The following is a 19,283-nucleotide window of genomic DNA, read 5'->3' as shown; positions in this document are numbered from 1 at the left end:
TTGAATCTGTGAGATTGTTCATCTCTCTCCATTGTTCTGTCATCCCATACACATTGACTGAATGGGGTATGGATTAGTGTACTTGCGGTACTACTTATTTGGGCCTTTTTCTCTCTTTTGGAGGTGTTAGCGAGCTGACCCGGAGGCTTGCAATGTTGGATATTTGTCCCTCTTCCATTCAAAAAATGACTTAGCTTGGCACTCTAAACTGAAAAATGATAAAATTAGTGTATGCTTAACTGAAAAATAATTGAATTAGTGTCCAGTCAGTGTCTGAGGTGTATTCTATGCCTCATACTGCTCACAAGTTATGTTGCAGTAAATATGATCCAGTGTTGTTTCAAAAATTTGCTTTATCTTGTTTTGATTATCAATGTTTCAATGTTTCTGACCATTTTTTTCCGCTTCTAATTCAGTAAAGTTACAAAACTCACATATTGTGTTTGAAGACTGTTACTGAGTTTATGATTGACCTCTTTTTTTTTTCTTTTTTTTTTTTCAGATGTGTTGCTAAAACATAAGTTGATACACGAGCAAAGAAGGCTTAACTATGATTGGAATTCTCAGCAAGCTCTTTATGGTACAGTAATACTGCAATGTATCAAAGAGTTGGACCAAGGAATCGACCACTTCCCCCATTGATTCTTCCAAATTATGGTTTAGCAAATAATCCTGGTTTCCATGGTAATTGTATAGTGGTTCTTATTCCAATTCATTTGGCAGGAATAATTCATAGCTTTTTCATATCTTGTTACTGTCACAATATTCATATTTGTAGTGGGTGAATTTTTGTTTTGCAGCTATACCAACATTATATTTTCCACCAAGAACACACCTAGATAGTGTTAGAGGCAGGCCTTATTTTGTGCAGCCCCCACCTCCTGGTGTGTTCATTTCTGCACCTGATCCTCATTTGTGTGCTAGCATAGTCAATCAGATTGAGTACTACTTCAGGTTTTCTGAGACATACACTTTTATTACTTGTGGCCTATTTTCATGAACCAATTAGTATGTTTGTAATTCATCAAAATGTGATTCTTTTGATTTTTTAATTCTATGACAAATAGCTCATGCTTACTCTCATCACAGTCAATCGAGTACCATGCCAGGTTTTCCTGTGCAGGGGTCTGATTATTGTTGTTCCATTAGCATGAACCAATTGATATGTTTTTTTCCCTCATAAAAAGAACTTATATTCTCATTATCGAAAATATACATTATGCAGACTAACAATTGATATGTTTACTTATTACTAATTATAAAAAGCCTCTTTACTTGAACTTTCTATCTGCTTACAATTAGTTTGTTCTTACCCCCATTGTGTTGTACATTCTTTACGATTTATTTGTTGTCTGCAGTGTTGTAAATTTATGTAAAGATCCCTTTTTGCGTATGAATATGGATGGGCAGGGTTGGGTGCCTATTTCATTGATTGCAGGTTTTAATCTGGTGAGATATTGGATAAGTGTTCATCTGTTATTATTCAATGTCTTTTAAAGCCTACTACTGTCTACAATTGATATCCCAATAAGTTCATATCTTTTCTGGTTTACATAAAGGAGATTATCTGGTTTCTGTTCAGCAGTCTTTTGTGACAGGCTGACAAGATAAGGAGGCGTGGTGACTGGTCAAAGTGGGTCTTACCTGCTGGAGTTATCAAATCTACGTCAAGGACTCAACCACAAGACACCTGTATAAATGTTAAAACAGGCAATGTTGAAAATGATGCTAAATTGGAGGGGCAAACAAGTGTTTCGTCAAGGCATCTTATTGGATCTCCCTTAACAGAAAATGGAGTTCCAAGTGGAGTTTCATCTGAATTGGAGAGAACTTGAGATCATGGAATATCTAAGAGAACTTTTCCTGAAGGGGATATCATTAACGATATTCTTGATATCAGGATAAATGAGACAGTATGAACTGCATTTTTAAGCACTATTTTTTTCTGTACATTATAGGGTTGCTGAATGAAAAGAATCTGGTGGTGTTCCAGCAAAACTGAGTGCTGGAAGGTTTCGATTTCATATATTGGGACATGACAAAATGTGGAATAAAACATCATAAAAACTTCTTACAGTGATCTTCAGTTTGGCAAAGAGTTGGGAACTTAACAGTTCACCTGCAAAGACCTTAATTTGCATTTTTGGAAGAAAGTTCTTAATAATTTTAGATCATGGGCCATTACTCATGATCGAAAGGCTATGAAGTCTATTTTGGTATTTGCTATCTCGGATGGATGAACTACCTCTGGTATTTTCTGCTTCGCATGCTGGGTTGCACATTCTGCTGTCAAAATAATGACAGAAGATGACTTTGATGTAATAATGACAACATTAATAGATCACAACTCATTACTGTTTTGGAAGTGCAACTTTTCAACTCCTTTGGTTGAATCAATTTTGAGTTAGGATTGAGAATAAATGACATGCATGCTAATTGTTGAGCTAAATAGTACATCTTCTGATATACATTCAATTCGATATTACATTTGGGTGGTCATGCTGAAATTAATTTGAACTTTTTGCATTGTCAAGCTTTTCCTGTTTACATGACAAGTACTGATATTTTAATTATTGGCTAAGGTGTGAATCTTTCAGTTATCATTCTGATGGTACTTCGAATAAATGTTTGTTTTAAGCCAGTTTCTGTTGTCTTTTTCGAGGATTCATGGGTTTTGGTTCATGCCAGTTTTAAACTTTCTTTGTAGTTAAACTTTGGTTCGATTCTTGCTTGCATTCATCATTTAATGTTTTTGGAGTGATGAAGAGAATGTAATGGACAAGGGAAACTCAAAGCAAAGCTTCTTTTTTTGGCATTTATGCTGAAGGTTTTGAAATTTTTGTTGATATAACATTGGGTAATCCAACAGAATGATGATTGCACTTCTGATAATGTGTCTAGACTTATTCCTTGTAAGATTCTTGCCTACGTTGAGAACAGTAGAAGGAATTGGATTTTTTGTCATTGAAGCTAAATCTAAGTGTTTCTTTTTGCCTCTTCATACAATGATTTGGGCTTACTGCATTGGAGATGCAGTTCATTTTCATCCTTACTCGTAACTAACATTTTTAATCCTGAAGAAATATTGTTTGGCGATGAGTTGGTTATGACCCAGATTTGAAACATAGAGAAAAGCTTTGTAGAGTACTTGCCACACTCCCTTTCCTGGTTTTTTTGTATATGTTGGTTGATTATTGTTCTGCTAATACTGTTGTCAATCTAGGAGTGTATCAGTAGTCAGTTTGTGCATTTCCCTGTTCTTTCTGATGGTCATAACATAAATTACGGAGAACAAATGAAATACTATGATACTGTTGAGTAAACAATGAATGGGAATCAAAGTTGTAGTGTGCTTTCTTAAGTATTCATTGTGTATACACTATATAGTCAACAAATTTAATGTATATATTCAGTAATGTTCCATTAACTTATTAAGTTATTTGTGAAGGGCGGTTGTTACTGTGTTCATGTAAATATCAGCAGTTGTATTTCTTGTTACTCTGTTCATGTAAATATCAACAGTTGTATTTCTTTAAGTAAACGTCTGCCTTGCAATTTTGAGATGCAGGACTGCAAATTCACATTTTTCGAGTTGATTGGGTTTATTTCTTATGTTTTTGTTACGTTTTTTTGTTGGGATTTTGGAATCAAATGAGTGGGCTTTTTGTCAGTTATTTCGCTCTCTTTAAAAAGACTTCTATGAACGCTTTCTCATCCAATTGCACAAACCTATTTTTTGGTTCATCTATATAAATGATACTAAATGAATTTTATGAAAAGCAACTTACAATTAGTTAATGTTTTAGTTATAGTGTGAACCACCAATGTAAGTGATTTGTTTTAATATTTGCAAATCTAATTCCCGGCTTTTCAATTACCATGTAAAACACTGTAATTTACATTTCCGCTGGTACACGCTGCTCATCGTGGTTAGCGCCTTCGTCACTACTGAGCTTTATATATGCTTGCCTATCTATATAGGTTTCCTCCTTCTACTAATCCTATCGGCCTCTCTTTGTACCTTTTGGGACAATTGCTAGTTTTAAAATAATTACACTGACGGTGTTACTTTTGAATCAGTGGGTTGCTTACCATCGTCTACGCTTTTGTTTTCCACGGTACATCTGTCAGTACTACTTTAATTTTCCACCGTTAACTTGTCACTACTAATTTTGTTTTCCGCCGTTAACTTGTCAAACAGCGTGCGGGAAAACCTCCAAGATGGCTCTGCCAGAATTGTCGACACCCTCTCTCCATCATCGGGGCAGAGTCCTACGCAGAAAAGTTTGGAGCAGAGCCCTCAAAATCAGGTTAGGTTTTTAATATTACTTAATCTTTTGATAATTTGTCTCTCTTCCAGCTTGTTTTGCTCGGCCAAATTTCAATAACGGAGGTGGTGGCCGGTGATTTTAACGGAGGTGATATAGTCGTTATTTGGAATTAATGACCGTAATCTTTGAATAATGAATGTCGAAGTGGGCGGGCAGTTGGTGGCACTTATAACACCTACCACCATGCATGGAATTGAAGATACTACAATTTTTTCACAAACTCGGGGATCTACCTACATCTCACTATATAAATCATCGCATCCTGTCTTTCACTAGCTACCGTTCTTTCCACCCAAATCTTGTCACAGTTTTAACCAGTCAGGGCGATCTGGTAAAAATCTAATTTTGTCACTGTTCTACCCAGTCAGGGTGATCTGGTAAAAATCTAATTCTGTTAGTGCGATCTGGTAAAATTTTATGTGTGTTATTGATTGCTCTGGTTCTGTACCGCAAAATGGCCGAGGGAGGCGGCAGTGTGTGGCTTTTCACAATGGGCATGCTGACCCTTTGCTTGTTGATTCAGTCTGCACTTGTTGTTGAAGGTGCCATCTACGCGGTTGGGGATCACATGGGTGGGGTTTTCAAACCGACCCGTCTCGCTGGGTTGGCTGGAAGAAATTCAAGGCCAGCGACTCTCTCGGTAAGTTTAATGTGTTTTGAAGGCCATGTATCTGGTTGATGAACAAGGCTGTTTAATGTGGCTATGGGGCCATCTTTATCATTGTCCATTTCTGGAATATTTTGAGTTTTGTTTCTGATGGTTAATGGAACCATTTTTATTATGGTAAATTTATAGAATATTTCCTTAGTAAAGTAATCTTTATTACTATAAATTTCCAGAATATTTGGGAGAGAGGTAGTGAATTCAATTTATTCATCTCTCTTGTTATCCTATTTTAAAATATTTTTGAAATTGATAATGCAATTAAGTTCAGCCAGAGAGAAGTGAAGTGTTTAATTTCTTGACCTCACTCTTTTAAATCCCATTTTAAAATATTCTTGAATTCCATTGAATTAAATTCAAGTAATTATACGTGCAATATTCAACTATTACCGGAGATTTCACGACGTGGTGGTCGCAGACGTGAACGGTTATAAAACCTGTACCGCCGGGAATTCAAAGCGCTAGGACACTGGCAATGACATGATTACTTGAATAGGAGTCCTAACTACTTTATTTGCAGTTTTCCTAGGCACTGCTCTCTTGTTGGGATGAGACTCGCAGCCACCGCCGATTAGACATACGTGTGATAATTGTCACTGGCATCTGATCGAATATACATCCCTGCGCTCCGACCGTTTCTCCAAGCATGTAATCCTCTCTTTTTGGTCCTATCTATGCTTATATAACTATATCTATATATCTATACATTTATATATAGCTGCTACTTACGTTTTGTTCATTATGTTTGCGATGATCAGCACTACTTGTTTGTATTCTCTGAATATAAATATTGTAAAGCTGAGCATCTCGCTTATCTATGTTTATAACGCAAGCAAATGATGATAGATATCAGCACTACTTCTTATTTCCTGGATAGAAATATTGTAAAGCTGAGCATCTTGCTTATCTATGTTTATAACCTAAGGAAATGATGATAGAATCGGATAGTCGCTGTAAATCATAGTTACCAATTTCGCTTGAATGGGGTAAAAAGTTTGGAAATATGTTAATATTAATGAAAAGACAAATAATTGTGAAATTAGAAAAATTTTATTATTGGTTTGAAGGGTTGGAAAGCGGCATAAAAAAAATGTAAGCATATAATGTTAAGGTTAAGGTTATATAATTGTATGTATTTAGAAAAAGAAAAGGAAGGAAAATAAAAACAAATGTGAAATTGGAAAAATTTCATTTTTCAAAATTTTCTTTCTTTGGTGGGCGCCAAAGCCAATAAAGTAAGAAAAAAAGAATGTACATTGTGACTCATTTTCTAAATATATTTTTATTTTGAACTCTACATAAATCAGTTTAAAATGGTGATTTTCTAAATATGTATTTATTTATTGTATAAGAATTTTTGACAAACAGGTTAAAAGTTTAATTAGTGAAAGTACATTATTACTCAAATTCTAAATATATTTTTATTTTAACTAAATCTATATAAATAAATAAGGTTATTGATTTTCTAAATATGTATTTATTTATTAGATAATAATTTTTGACTTGAAAATTTTCATGGGAAATTTTATGGATCGAATTGATTTTCTAAATATATTTTTATTTTGAACTCTACATAAATCAGTTTAAAATGGTGATTTTCTAAATATGTATTTATTTATTGGATAAGAATTTTTGACAAATAAGTTAAAAGTTTAATGAGTGAAAGTACATTATTACTCATGTTCTAAATATATTTTTATTTTAACGAAATCTACATAAATAAATAATTGATTTTCTAAATATGTATTTATTTATTAGATAATAATTTTTTATTTGAAAATTTTCATGGAAAATTTTATGGATTCGAATTCATTTTCTAGATATATTTTTATTTTGACCTATACATAAATCAGTTTAAAATGGTGATTTTCTAAATATGTATTTATTTATTGGATAAGAATTTTTGACAAATAAGTTAAAAGTTCAATGAGTGAAAGTACAGTATTACTCATGTTCTAAATATATTTTTATTTAACTAAATCTACATAAATAATATTAATAACCAAAGCAATAATAACCATGTTAAATAATATTAATAACCAGAGCAATCAATTTTTGAGACCTTTGATGGCGTTATATGATGGAAATAAATGATGGAAATAAATGTTCAAAATCCTCATCATATTATTTAGTATCTTTGAGAAAGTGTGGTGAAATAGTGAACAAGTGTGGAACTCTTTGCAGGGTACATTGCTTTCACTGGAATGAAGGTTGGTTTGTGGTCAAGTAAGAATATATACTGAATATATTTTTTAAATTTCTTTGGGTTTTCACTTGGTTTTTTATATGACAGTTATAAATGGGTTTATTCTTTTCAATGTCAACTAGTCTAGTCAACATTTCTTGTTGTAAATGGGGTTATTTTTTTCAATATCAATGAGTCTAGTCAACTTTTCTAGTTCAGGAAAAGAGGTTGGACATAATGCCCATGTCATTCCAAGTCTATGAGAAACTTTTGTCATTTAGTTAAATTCTTAGTGTTATTATTTTCATGAATCTCTAATCAAATTTTCATGTTATGGATTCTTAATCTTTTTGGCAGGCATTTGGAGAGTTTTTGAATTGAATCAAAGTTTTTAAATGTTGGTCACACCTAGTGTTGAAATTTGAAATTCTAAAGATTATTTTTTTTGGTTTTTTAAACTTATTTTACGATAAATTAAAATTTATACAAACTTTATGAGTACACTCTTTTTTATGACTACATAAATTTTCTAAGTTTTTTATTCCTTTGGTGTATCTTTGCACCTTTAGGTGCAATTGCTAGTTTATACACATGATTTCTTATAATTATCTCTTTGTAAATATATGTATCTTTTATTTTCCCATCGATTATTTTTCATAGAATTTGTTTTTGCATAGTTATAAGTCTTCTTAATTAAAGATATATATATATATATATATATATATATATATATATATATAAACTTTGAGTGGAAGGAGGTTTGTTGAATATTTTGTTTCGTTAATAATGGATAAGAAGAAATACCATTTAAAATTAATTTAGTGAATTAATTTAAAAAATCTGCAGAGGAGACAAGTTGTAGAATTGAATTTCTTGTAGAATTGAGTTTTGAAGTATTGGCTGCGATGTTAAAGTTAGTGAAACTTATGGAGTAAATGACTTTCAAAGTGTATGGAGTAAATGAATTAATAAATAGATAGTTTAAAAAAATATATTTTGTACCACTCCTCCAACTACTTTGTTTACCATTCCTTACTGTTTTTAGAATGAGATGGAGCTTTGCTAAAGCTCCATCTTTATCGACTGAGATAACTACTTTTTCTACCATTCCTTACTTTTTTAAGAATGAGAGGGAGCTTTATACTGTAGCTTTTCTTCATTCAAGATCAATTTTGCATTTTTTAAAATTTTGTTAGTTTTTCTTCATTCAAGATTCAATTTTGCATTTTAAAATTTTGTTATAATTTCTGTAACACTTCCCGGTCTTTCTGGAATGGGGGGTTGTGTATGCAGAAGCGTAATTAGTTAAATGTTTGTACGTTCAAGATTGAGTTTTGTATTTTAAAAGTTTGTTATAACTTATGTACCACTTATGTACCACTCCGTAAAAAACATAGCACAACACCTGTAAGAATTTTAATAAATAAAATAATTAATAGTAATCGGTGGCATCGTGCTAAGATGGAGACATCATGGTGGACTCTAAAACAGGTGGGATAAGGGGTTGCTAAGATGGAGACATCATGGTGGACTCTAAAACAAGTGGGATGGTGTTTCATGTTATAAGGGGTTATAAGGGGTTGCATGCCGGTGGAATTTCATGTTTTTGAATTTTTGGTCTCCTATTCGGGTTGTGTATGCAAAAGTGTAATTAGTTATAATTAGTTAAATTTTTGTACGTTAAAGATTGAGTTTTGTATTTTAAAAATTTGTTATAACTAGTTAAACTTTTGTATGTTCAAGATTGAGTTTTGTATTTTAAAAGTTTGTTATAACTTATGTACCACTCCTCCGTAAAAAAACATAGCGACAACAGTAACACACCTGTAAGAAATTTAATAAATAAACTAATACATAAATAAAATAATTAATAGTCGTGGATGTATTGTGGTAAGATGGAGGCATCATGGTGGACTCTAAAACACGGGGGATGATGTTTCATGCTATAAGGGGTTGCAGAAATTCCTGTTGTGCTTGCTTGTGTTTACTTTGCAAAGGTTGTTTGCTACGGTTGGCGTTGCAGAAATTCCTTTTGTGCTTGCTAAGGTTGGCGTTGCAAAGGTTGGTTGCTGTTTACTTTGCAAAGGTTGGTTGCTAAGGTTGGTTGCTGTTTACTTTGCAAAGGTTGGTTGCTAAGGTTGGCGTTGCAAAAATTGTGTTTACTTTGCAAAGGTTGGTTGCTAAGGTTGGCATTGCAGAAATTCCTGGTGTGCTTGCTAAGGTTGGCATTGCAAAATTTGTGTTTACTTTGCAAAGGTTGGTTGCTAAGGTTGGCGTTGCAAAAATTGTGTTTACTTTGCAAAAATTTGCGTTTACTTTGCAAAGGTTGGTTGATAAGGTTGGCATTGCAAAAATTTTGTTTACTTTGCAAAGGTTGGTGTTGAAAAAATTGGGTTTACAGGTGGGCGAAAATCCCCCATACTTAAATTCAAAAAAGAGTCAAGGGATCTCTACCTGAATGGTTCATGAGGCACAATACTTGCTAAGGTTTTGCAAATGGGGTAGCAAGCTAAGTGGGCTTGATTGTGGGGAAAAACTCCACAGTTAAGCGCGCTTGAGCCAGAGGAGTTCTGGGATGGGTGACCTCCTGGGAAGTCCTGGTTACCGGGTGCAAGCCCCGGAAGTGATGATTGATGCTATGTGATTCGTTCTCCACATTTCACTAGTTTCAATCCCACTTCTTCACCCCTGTGAGCATCACCCGATGCAATGAGTGCTAAGTGAACTATTCAAAAATCATGAGAAATTAGTCACTTTACGACTACCTCTCATGGAAATGGTCATACTTTGAATGACTTACTTAACGCAGTTGAATCCCAAAAATGATATCTAATATAATGCACTGCGAAAATCCCCCATACTCAAATTCTCCTTAAAACAGTAAGAGAGATTACCCATGTTTTCTATTAAAAGTTTTCATTTCCATGTAAAGGCGACTCTACTTAAAACAGTAAGAGAGATTACCCATGTTTTCTATTAAAAGTTTTCATCTCCATGTAAAATTTTAATTTCCATGCAAAGTTTCAATTAAGACTCTGGCCCCAGATGGAAACAATAAATATATATACGATAAACTGTGGAAGTGGCTAATAACAGTAAATAAAACATAAGTGTGTGCATGCAATAATAAATAATGAATAAATGTCAGATAGATACTCTATGTGCTTAGGATTTTATTTTAATTTCGCTGACCGTTGATGTCGGGGATTGCCTATCTTAGATAAACTAAGCCATATGTAAATACTTTGACCGAATCAAGCTAAGTAGAAAGAATATGTAAGGTTAGGATCAACCAGGTTATTCTTTAGTTTGTAAACAAAAAATGACTCATCGAAAGAATTCGTTACATTGAAAATAAAAGGCTAAAGCTGGCTCTGATGGAAACAAACCTCTTTATATTTCATGTAAAATTTTAAATCCCGAGACTACTTCTGATTGACACAACACATTCGTTACATTGAAAATAAAAGGTCGAAGCTGGGTCAAAGGGAAATAAACCTCTTTATTTTCAATGTAAGCTTTTAAATCCCGAGATTGGTTGTGATTGACACAACGCTAAATGTCAAATGTACACAGGAAAGACTTAGGATAATTTTTATGAAATGGTTGGTCTTGTGCAAATTCCAACTAATGGCAGGGAACTAGAAGAAAAAGACTGACCTGATATCATACTATAGGAGGAAGACTGACTATAGCATTAGTCATTTGAATTTACATAAAGAGAAGCATACACTGGTTTTGAATATGGAGTAGGGAATTGGCGGTTAACAAAAGGTTGAGCTAGGTTACCAACAGCCTGAGCAGTCCCTTAGTTGTTGGAATTTTCTGATAAATTCCATAACAGACAGACAAAAATCGCACTCTGTTTTTACACAGAAAAACAGAAAATCGCTTGCTGGAAACGGTGTTTCAGCAACACAGTTTTTTTTTTTCAGTTGCTGAAACAGGTGTTTCAGCAACGCTGATCGTCGTGTTTCAGCAACGTAAATTTTTGACGTCAAGTAATTTTTTGAGTTACGGTGTAACAACAACGGTGACGGTGTAACAACAACAGGAAGAAATTAACTTGTATTTATCAAAATAAACTAACTGTTACAGATTTGTCTTCCTCATACTGAGGGAATTTCAAAACTTCTATTGCTGAACATCTACTTCAGAAATTCACTAAGGAACGATTCTGTTCCACACAGATAAACATAAAAAACAAATTACATTCAAATTTCTGCACTGCTGTGCATTTCACTGTTATGAAATTATTCTTCTTCCTCTTCACGCTGCTGCGTGCTTTCCTCTGCTCTGTGTGATTCTTCAGCTGCTGCTGCTGCTTCTGCTAACTTTAAAACAGAACTGCTGTGCGGTATTTATATGCTGAAAGATATCTGATTAAAACAATAAAATATTACAAAATATCTTTTAATGTTTATCTCAGAATTTATTGCAGCAAGGCGGTGATGCCTTTATCAAAAAACAAGTCGGCTGTCTGCAGGGGAAATCAACTCAAACTTTAATGCATATTAATGTCCAGAAATATCAAAGGCGACTTTGCTGCACCGAACACCTTTAACATTTACTGCAAATCAGATTCCTGTGCAGCTGTTCATTGTTGCAGTTGGAATTAAATTCCAACACTCCCCCTTAATTTCAACTGCTGCATACCCAGACATTTTCTGAAATGATCAAAACCTTTCTTTGCTAATGGTTTTGTCAAGATGTCTGCAAGCTGATCCTCTGTTCTGCAGTGCTGCAAAACAATCTCACCATTGTTAACCAATTCACGTATGAAGTGATATTTGGTGTCTATGTGCTTTGTTTTTTTATCAAAAACAGAGTTTTTAGACAATGCTATTGCTGAGCTATTGTCACAGTAAATGGTTGTGCCATTTTCTTGTTCATGACACAAATCTTTGAGAACTCTTCCCAGCCATACTGCTTGGCATGCTGCTGCTGTTGCTGCCACATACTCTGCCTCTGCTGTTGACAAAGCCACAACTGGTTGCTTCTTGGAAGCCCATGAGATGGCTCCTGATCCCATATGAAACACATATCCCGATGTGCTTTTCCTATCATCAACACTTCCAGCCCAATCACTGTCAGTGTAACCTGTCAACATGAAACTTTCAGAAGAGGAGTATAAAATACCAAACCCCTTCGTTCCATTCACATACCTTAGAGTCCTCTTGGCTGCCTGCCAATGAGTCTCTTTCGGTCTTTCCATAAATCTGGAGGTTAAACTCACAGCATGCATAATGTCCGGCCTAGTTGCAGTCAAGTACATAAGGCTGCCAACTATGCTCTTGTACAATTTTGGATCAAAACATTTGCTGCTGTCTTCTTTGGTTAATTTCAGCCCCACTACTGTTGGAGTCACAGCAGCGTTGTTGTTCTGCATGTTAAATCTCTTCAAAACAGCTTCTACATATTTATCTTGAGAAATGAAAACACCATTTTCAATTTGGTCTACTTCAATTCCAAGAAAATATCTTTAGAAGCCCAAGTCAGTCATTTCAAATTCACTTTTCATGACTGCTTTAAAATCAGCAATGAGAGAAGCATCATTGCTAGTAAAAATCAGATCATCTACATATAAAACAACAATAATAATCTTACCGTCATTCTGCTTTATGTAGAGTGTGGGTTCACCATCACACTTAGCAAACCCATTCTCAATCAGATAAGCATCAATTCTGCTGTACCATGCTCTTGGAGCTTGCTTCAGCCCATAAAGAGCCTTCTTCAGTTTACAAACTTTATGCTCTTGTCCTTCAACTTCATAGCCCGGAGGTTGATCAACATAAACCTCTTCTTTTAACACTCCATTCAGGAATGCAGATTTAACATCCATCTGATAAATCTTCCATTTGTGTTGTGCTGCAATAGACAACACTGTTCTGACTGTTTCCATCCTTGCTACTGGTGCAAAGGTTTCATCATAGTCTCTGCCTTGTTGCTGCTTGTAGCCTTTCACAACAAGCCTTGCTTTGTGCCTGTCAATCTTACCTTCAGCATTACTTTTGGTCTTATAGACCCACTTAACTCCAATGGCATCCTTGCCTTCAGGGAGGTCCACTAACTCCCATGTTTTACTCTTCTCAATTGCACCAATTTCTTCATTCATTGCTTCAATCCATTTATCTTCATTTACAGCATCTTCAAAATGGATTGGGTCATCAATATGACAATACAAAGCAAATAATGATTTCAGACCGGTATTGTTACTTACCTCTCCTTGTTCATAAATCTCATTCAGATTTCTGAATCTTGGTCTTCTTGGTGTGCTTGGAGTTCCATCCGAACTTGAGGGTGTATTTGATCCCTGTGGTGTTTCAGCAGTAGCTGTTTGTGGTGTAACAGCAATTGTTCTTCCTTGACTTCTCAAGGCTGTTCGGATTCCAGCTTATGGTGTGGTTTGTTGTACTTGCTGTGGTGTAGGAGGAGCCACCAAGGAAGGATTATTTGCTGCTGTCCCTTCCTCTTCTTCTTCATGAGACACTATTGTCTTCACATTCACTATTTTTTCCAAGCTTCCATCCCAAGCTTCATCTTCAATGAACTGCACATCTCTGCTTACTATTAACTTCTTGGTGGATGGATTATAGAGTTTGTATGCTTTTGACTCATCACAATAGCCAATAAAGACACACTTCTCCCCCTTACTATCAAGCTTTTTCCTTAGCTGATTCGGTATATGTGCATATGCCACACAACCGAATACTCTCATGTGAGTGACAGTTTGCTTTTGACCACTCCATGCTTCTTCTGGTATTCTGTTCATGACAGCTTTAGTTGGGCATCTATTCAAGATGTAAACTGCGCAAGTAACAACTTCTGCCCAATACTCATATGGCAAGTGTTTTGCCTTCAACATACTTCTGACCATGTCAAGAATAGTCCTATTCTTTCTTTCAGCAACACCGTTTTGCTGAGGTGTATACCTTGCTGTGAACTGCTTTTGTATGCCATTCTCTTTGCAAAAACGTAGAAATTCTTGGGAGATGTACTATCCTCCTCTATCTGTTCTGAGCACTTTGATATAATGCCCACTCTGCTTTTCTACAAGAGTTTTGAAGTGGCGGAATTTCTCAAACACTTCACTCTTCTGTTTCAGCATATACACCCATGTCTTTCTGGTGTAATCATCAATAAAAGTTAAAACATATCTATTTCCAGCAAATGATGGTATTTGCATCGGTCCACACACATCAGAGTGAACAATTTCCAAGGGTGCTTTTGCCCTTATACTCTTTCCTGCTGGAAAGCTTTCTTTATGTTGCTTGCCCAAGATGCAGTCTTCACAAAGGCTGTCCGGTTTCTCAATCAACGGAAATCCCTTTACCATGCCCTTTATGTGCAACAGATTCAGACCTCCGAAATTGAGATGTCCAAATCTCAAATGCCACAACCAATTCACATCTTTCACCTGTTCTTGAAAGACTTCTTGTGTTACAGCCGCAATAGTTCCGCCTTCCTTCAAATCTGCCCTGAGCTTGAGAGGAAACATTCTATTGCTGGTCATCTGCACCTGTGCAATGATCTTCTTACTTGGAGGTATGTCTCTGATAGTACACAAATCATCTTTGAAGGACACGTTGTAACCTTTGTTCATGAGCTGTCCAATGCTCAAAAGATTACATTTCAGACCAGGTACATAGTATACAGCTTGCACAGTCATCTGTTCTCCATTTTTTGCTCGGATATTGACACTGCCCTTACCCTTGACAGTTATCTTATCATCAGTCCCTGTTGTTACCTCAGATTTCACATTTTCATCCAGATTGGCAAACATTGCAATATTTCCAGTCATGTGATTACTACAACCTGAGTCTAAGAACCAAAAATCATCTTGTTTGTCTTGTGTTATGTTACATGTTAACAGCACATTCTTTGGGTTCTTATCTTCTTCATTTGCAAAATTAACATTCTGCCTATTGTTCATGTCATTTTGTTTTTTCTTGCATTCATTGGCATAGTGCCCAAATTTTTTACAATAATGACATTGGACTTGGGATTTGTCATACCTTTGTCCATGAGCTTGCTGTTTGCTTGAACCTTCAGCTTGGTTCTGATTGCAGCTCCTTCCGCTTGTGCTAGCTGGATAATTTCTGCCTCTTTTTTGGCTTCTTCCACGACCTCTGTAATTTGCTCTGCCTCCACCTCTTCTTTGGCCAAAATACATCTGAGTCTTGAATGCTTGCTCAAAAGAGGAATCTGTTCCTCTACTCAGTCTGTGTTCATGAGACAACAGAGAAGCACTCAGCTCATCTACCGTGAACTGTGAGAGATCTTTTGTTTCTTCTATTGCCACCACAATAGATTCAAACCTTGAGGGTAAACATCTCAAGATTTTCTCTACAACCCTTCTATCTTCAAGAATCTCACCATGAGATCTTATCTGGGTTATCAAGCCAATAACCTGGGTGAAGAATGAATCTATTGTATTAGATTCCTTCATGCTGAGATTTTCAAAGTCTCTCCTCAACATCTGCAACTTTGCAGTCTTCACCTTCTCCATGCCTTGATAGGCAGTTTGGAGAATATCCCATGCCTCCTTAGATTTTGTTGCTGCTGCAATCCGCGGAAAAACACTTTCATGTACTGATTGGAAGAGGAAAAAGAGGGCTTTGGCATCCTTCTTTCTGTCACTCTTCAACTGGTCTCTTTCTGCTGCTGTCAAAGCAGCCAACGCTGTTGCATCTGCAGGTTCAGCATACCCTGTTTCAACCAGCTCCCATAGTCCTTGAGAAGCAAACAATGCTTTCATTGTTATGGACCAATAACTGTGATTTTTCCCATTAAACTGAGGTAGTTGGGGATTTGTCAAACCTGTTCCAGCATCTGCCATCTTAACCTGTAGTGGTAAAGAAAAGATACTGACTATGAGTGAAAAACAATCTCTGTTTTTGACTCACTGAGTGCCTAGACTAGCTCTGATACCATGTTGGAATTTTATGATAAATTCCATAACAAACAGACAAAAATCGCACTCTGTTTTTACACAGAAAAACAGAAAATCGCTTGCTGGAAACGGTGTTTCAGCAACACAGTTTTTTTTTTCCAGTTGCTGAAACAGGTGTTTCAGCAACGCTGATCGTCGTGTTTCAGCAACGTAAATTTTTGACGTCAAGTAATTTTTGAGTTACGGTGTAACAGCAACGGTGACGGTGTAACAGCAACAGGAAGAAATTAACTTGTATTTATCAAAATAAACTAACTGTTACAGATTTGTCTTCCTCATACTGAGGGAATTTCAAAACTTCTATTGCTGAACATCTACTTCAGAAATTCACTAAGGAACGATTCTGTTCCACACAGATAAACATAAAAAACAAATTACATTCAAATTTCTGCACTGCTGTGCATTTCACTGTTCTGAAATTATTCTTCTTCCTCTTCACGCTGCTGCGTGCTTTCCTCTGCTCTGTGTGATTCTTCAGCTGGTGCTGCTGCTTTTGCTAACTTTAAAACAGAACTGCTGTGCGGTATTTATATGCTGAAAGATATCTGATTAAAACAATAAAATATTACAAAATATCTTTTAATGTTTATCTCAGAATTTATTGCAGCAAGGCGGTGATGCCTTTATCAAAAAACAAGTCGGCTGTCTACAGGGGAAATCAACTCAAACTTTAATGCATATTAATGTCCAGAAATATCAAAGGCGACTTTGCTGCACCGAACACCTTTAACATTTACTGCAAATCAGATTCCTGTGCAGCTGTTCATTGTTGCAGTTGGAATTAAATTCCAACATTAGTCTCGTGCACAATTAAACTATGACATAATATTCCTGTCGCAATAAGTATTTTTTCAAAGGAAATACAATAAAAACACATGGAAACAATATTGCTACAATTTAACGAGACATATGGCAAAGTGTTACTGTAAAAATAAAGGGATAGTAACAAAAAAAAATAAATTTAAATAATAGTTTTTAAGAAAATTCCCAGTCAGACTACAACAATTCCCTTTATCCTGGTGCTTAGGTAGGTTTTCTCAGAAAATAATGTGATATTCAGAAGAAAAACGAGTGTGGTCACTAGTGTGAATAGCCAGATTAGATGAACCATTATACCGAGTAAAAGAAATATAGTCCCTGATTCTGTGATATGAACAATAATTAATAACTAAGCACAAATCAATTAGGAAATTTGGGGTTTTGGCTTGGAAAGGTTTGCGACATTGAATAAAATTTCAGGTAGATGCCCCATGGGAAGAGATTTAGGTTCCCTGTAGCTGAGGATCCTATCCTCTGTCGGGCATCAGAGAATTAAAATAAAATAGAAACAGAGCGAAACAAGCATAATCATGCACACAGGAACTTAATAGTACCATCCTTATATGTATACGTAAACCCAGAAAGTAAGAAAAATAGATGTTACAACCATATTAAATAATACATGGTCCATCATTTTAACTTTTCACATAGTAATTAATTCCTTATGGTAAGCACCATATAAGAACAATATAAACTCTATAAATGGGTTTGAAAATAATTTCTATAACATTAACCAGAGAACGCACAAGAATAAACAAAATTCAGTAAATTCTGAGTTAAGCAGATCAAACTATTATTATGGCAATAATATCATTTCAAAAGACTAGAGACACTTTATAAATATATGTATCTAAACTTATCACAATAATGGAAAGCCTTCACGCAGAGGTGGAAGAACATAAACCTAGAAATATAGAACCCATATGTGAGGACGACTATTCTTAGCTCAACTGAAATATTCGAGGACAAATAGCCTTAAGTTGATTCAGTAGATCTTGGAAAAATAATAAATGTGTACAATGGCATCAAGGTCCTCGAGCGGAAGCCATAACCCCTGTAACTTACAAAGTTCTCTTACAACATCAAATTCAACACTTAAGGTGACGAGATTACATTCAAAACCCTAAGACCCTAACTGAAGACACAGTAACTTTCAGAACTCTGTATTGCGGAAATAATAGCCTTTCAAAATAGGAGAGAAAAATTATACATATATGTATCTAAACTTATCATAGTAATGGAGAGCCTTCACATAGAGGTGGAAGAACAAAAAATTAGAAATATAGAACCCATATGCGAGTACGACTGTCCTCAACTGAACTAAAATATTCGAGGACATATAGCCTAGTGTGGAATATTTCTGTCATACCTGTAAAGGTCCACCAAAAAAGGTTATTAGAAACAAATAACAAAAACAAACTCAAGGACCCATTTCGAAAATGGAAAACCCTAGAATTGATGAGGGTTCCTTAACTCGTCTCACCTGAGTAGAGAACCTAAACATGTAGTCTAGAAACCCTCTTGTAAGATAGTAGTCAGAAGCGTGATCACTGGGAAAATAATGTCTCCGTAGGTGAAACAAAATGTAAAGAACATTTACCTGGAGCCGAGATGTTGCAGTTGCAGAGGGAGGCACCGTCCATACCGCCACCATTGTAGCCAAACATTGGGGAAACTAAATATGCAGGTATTAAATCCTGTATTCAGAAGAAATTCTTCCTCCAAGATCATACTCGAAACAACTAGGAGAAGATCAAAGGGAAGCAGATGTACCTGGTGGCAAGGAAAACCCTGATTCCTTGAGCGGGTTGCAGATGGATTTCTGATCGAGAGCATGTCAGAATGAGGTCCGGGGCAGTTTCCCTAACTACTCCCCAAACCATTTGCACCATTGGATCATTCAGTGGGACACTGACGATCGCGATGAGTCCAGGTGTTTAAGTGGATCATAGCACAATTAATGGCACGTGTTTCGAGAAATATTAGTCGTATTACGTACCTTATGATGCATGAGAACCATATCTTTGAGCGAACAAGATAATGTTAAACCCCAACCTTGTGCTCACCTAGACCAAGTCTATTCAAAACCATTGAATTCACTGATAGTTTACATATAATGTGTGTTTCTAGGCAATGGCCCCCACCTTGACTGTTAGAAGTTAAGAAAATAAGATAAATATAAATATGGCATCATTCAACACTGAATAGATAATGATAAAGAGTAATTTTGTATATTTACATAAAGTTTTTTTGTTGTTGGATGTTGGGCTAATTGAATACTAAGATTAGGAAAAGAGAAATGTGAGAGGCCCATCAAACCTGGGTTTAAAG

At 35.5% G+C, this 19,283-nt stretch overlaps 2 long non-coding RNA genes across 3 annotated transcripts; one reads left to right on the top strand and one right to left on the bottom strand.

The window, feature by feature from the left end:
* The first annotated feature begins 1,233 nt into the window (after window positions 1-1,233).
* On the top strand, window positions 1,234-2,379 carry LOC149265274 (uncharacterized). Of its 2 annotated transcripts, none has more exons than XR_016251021.1 (2): window positions 1,234-1,449; window positions 1,586-2,379. It is a non-coding gene; the product is annotated as an uncharacterized LOC149265274 (long non-coding RNA). The 2 variants fall into 2 exon arrangements; XR_016251022.1 differs by having other exon boundaries at window positions 1,583-2,379.
* Window positions 2,380-17,908: 15,529 nt separating this feature from the next.
* Window positions 17,909-18,810, bottom strand: LOC149265273 (uncharacterized). The gene is made up of 2 exons (XR_016251017.1): window positions 18,553-18,810; window positions 17,909-18,321 (listed from the first exon to the last, which is right to left on the bottom strand). It is a non-coding gene; the product is annotated as an uncharacterized LOC149265273 (long non-coding RNA).
* Window positions 18,811-19,283: the final 473 nt, after the last annotated feature.

The sequence above is a fragment of the Pinus tabuliformis genome, chromosome 6 (assembly GCF_031772625.1).
Source record: "Pinus tabuliformis cultivar Carrire ecotype Pingquan chromosome 6, CPIR1, whole genome shotgun sequence".
Taxonomy (NCBI): Eukaryota; Viridiplantae; Streptophyta; class Pinopsida; order Pinales; family Pinaceae; genus Pinus; species Pinus tabuliformis.
Note: the sequence above shows the minus strand (reverse complement) of the source record. Positions and strands in the feature narration are given on the sequence as shown.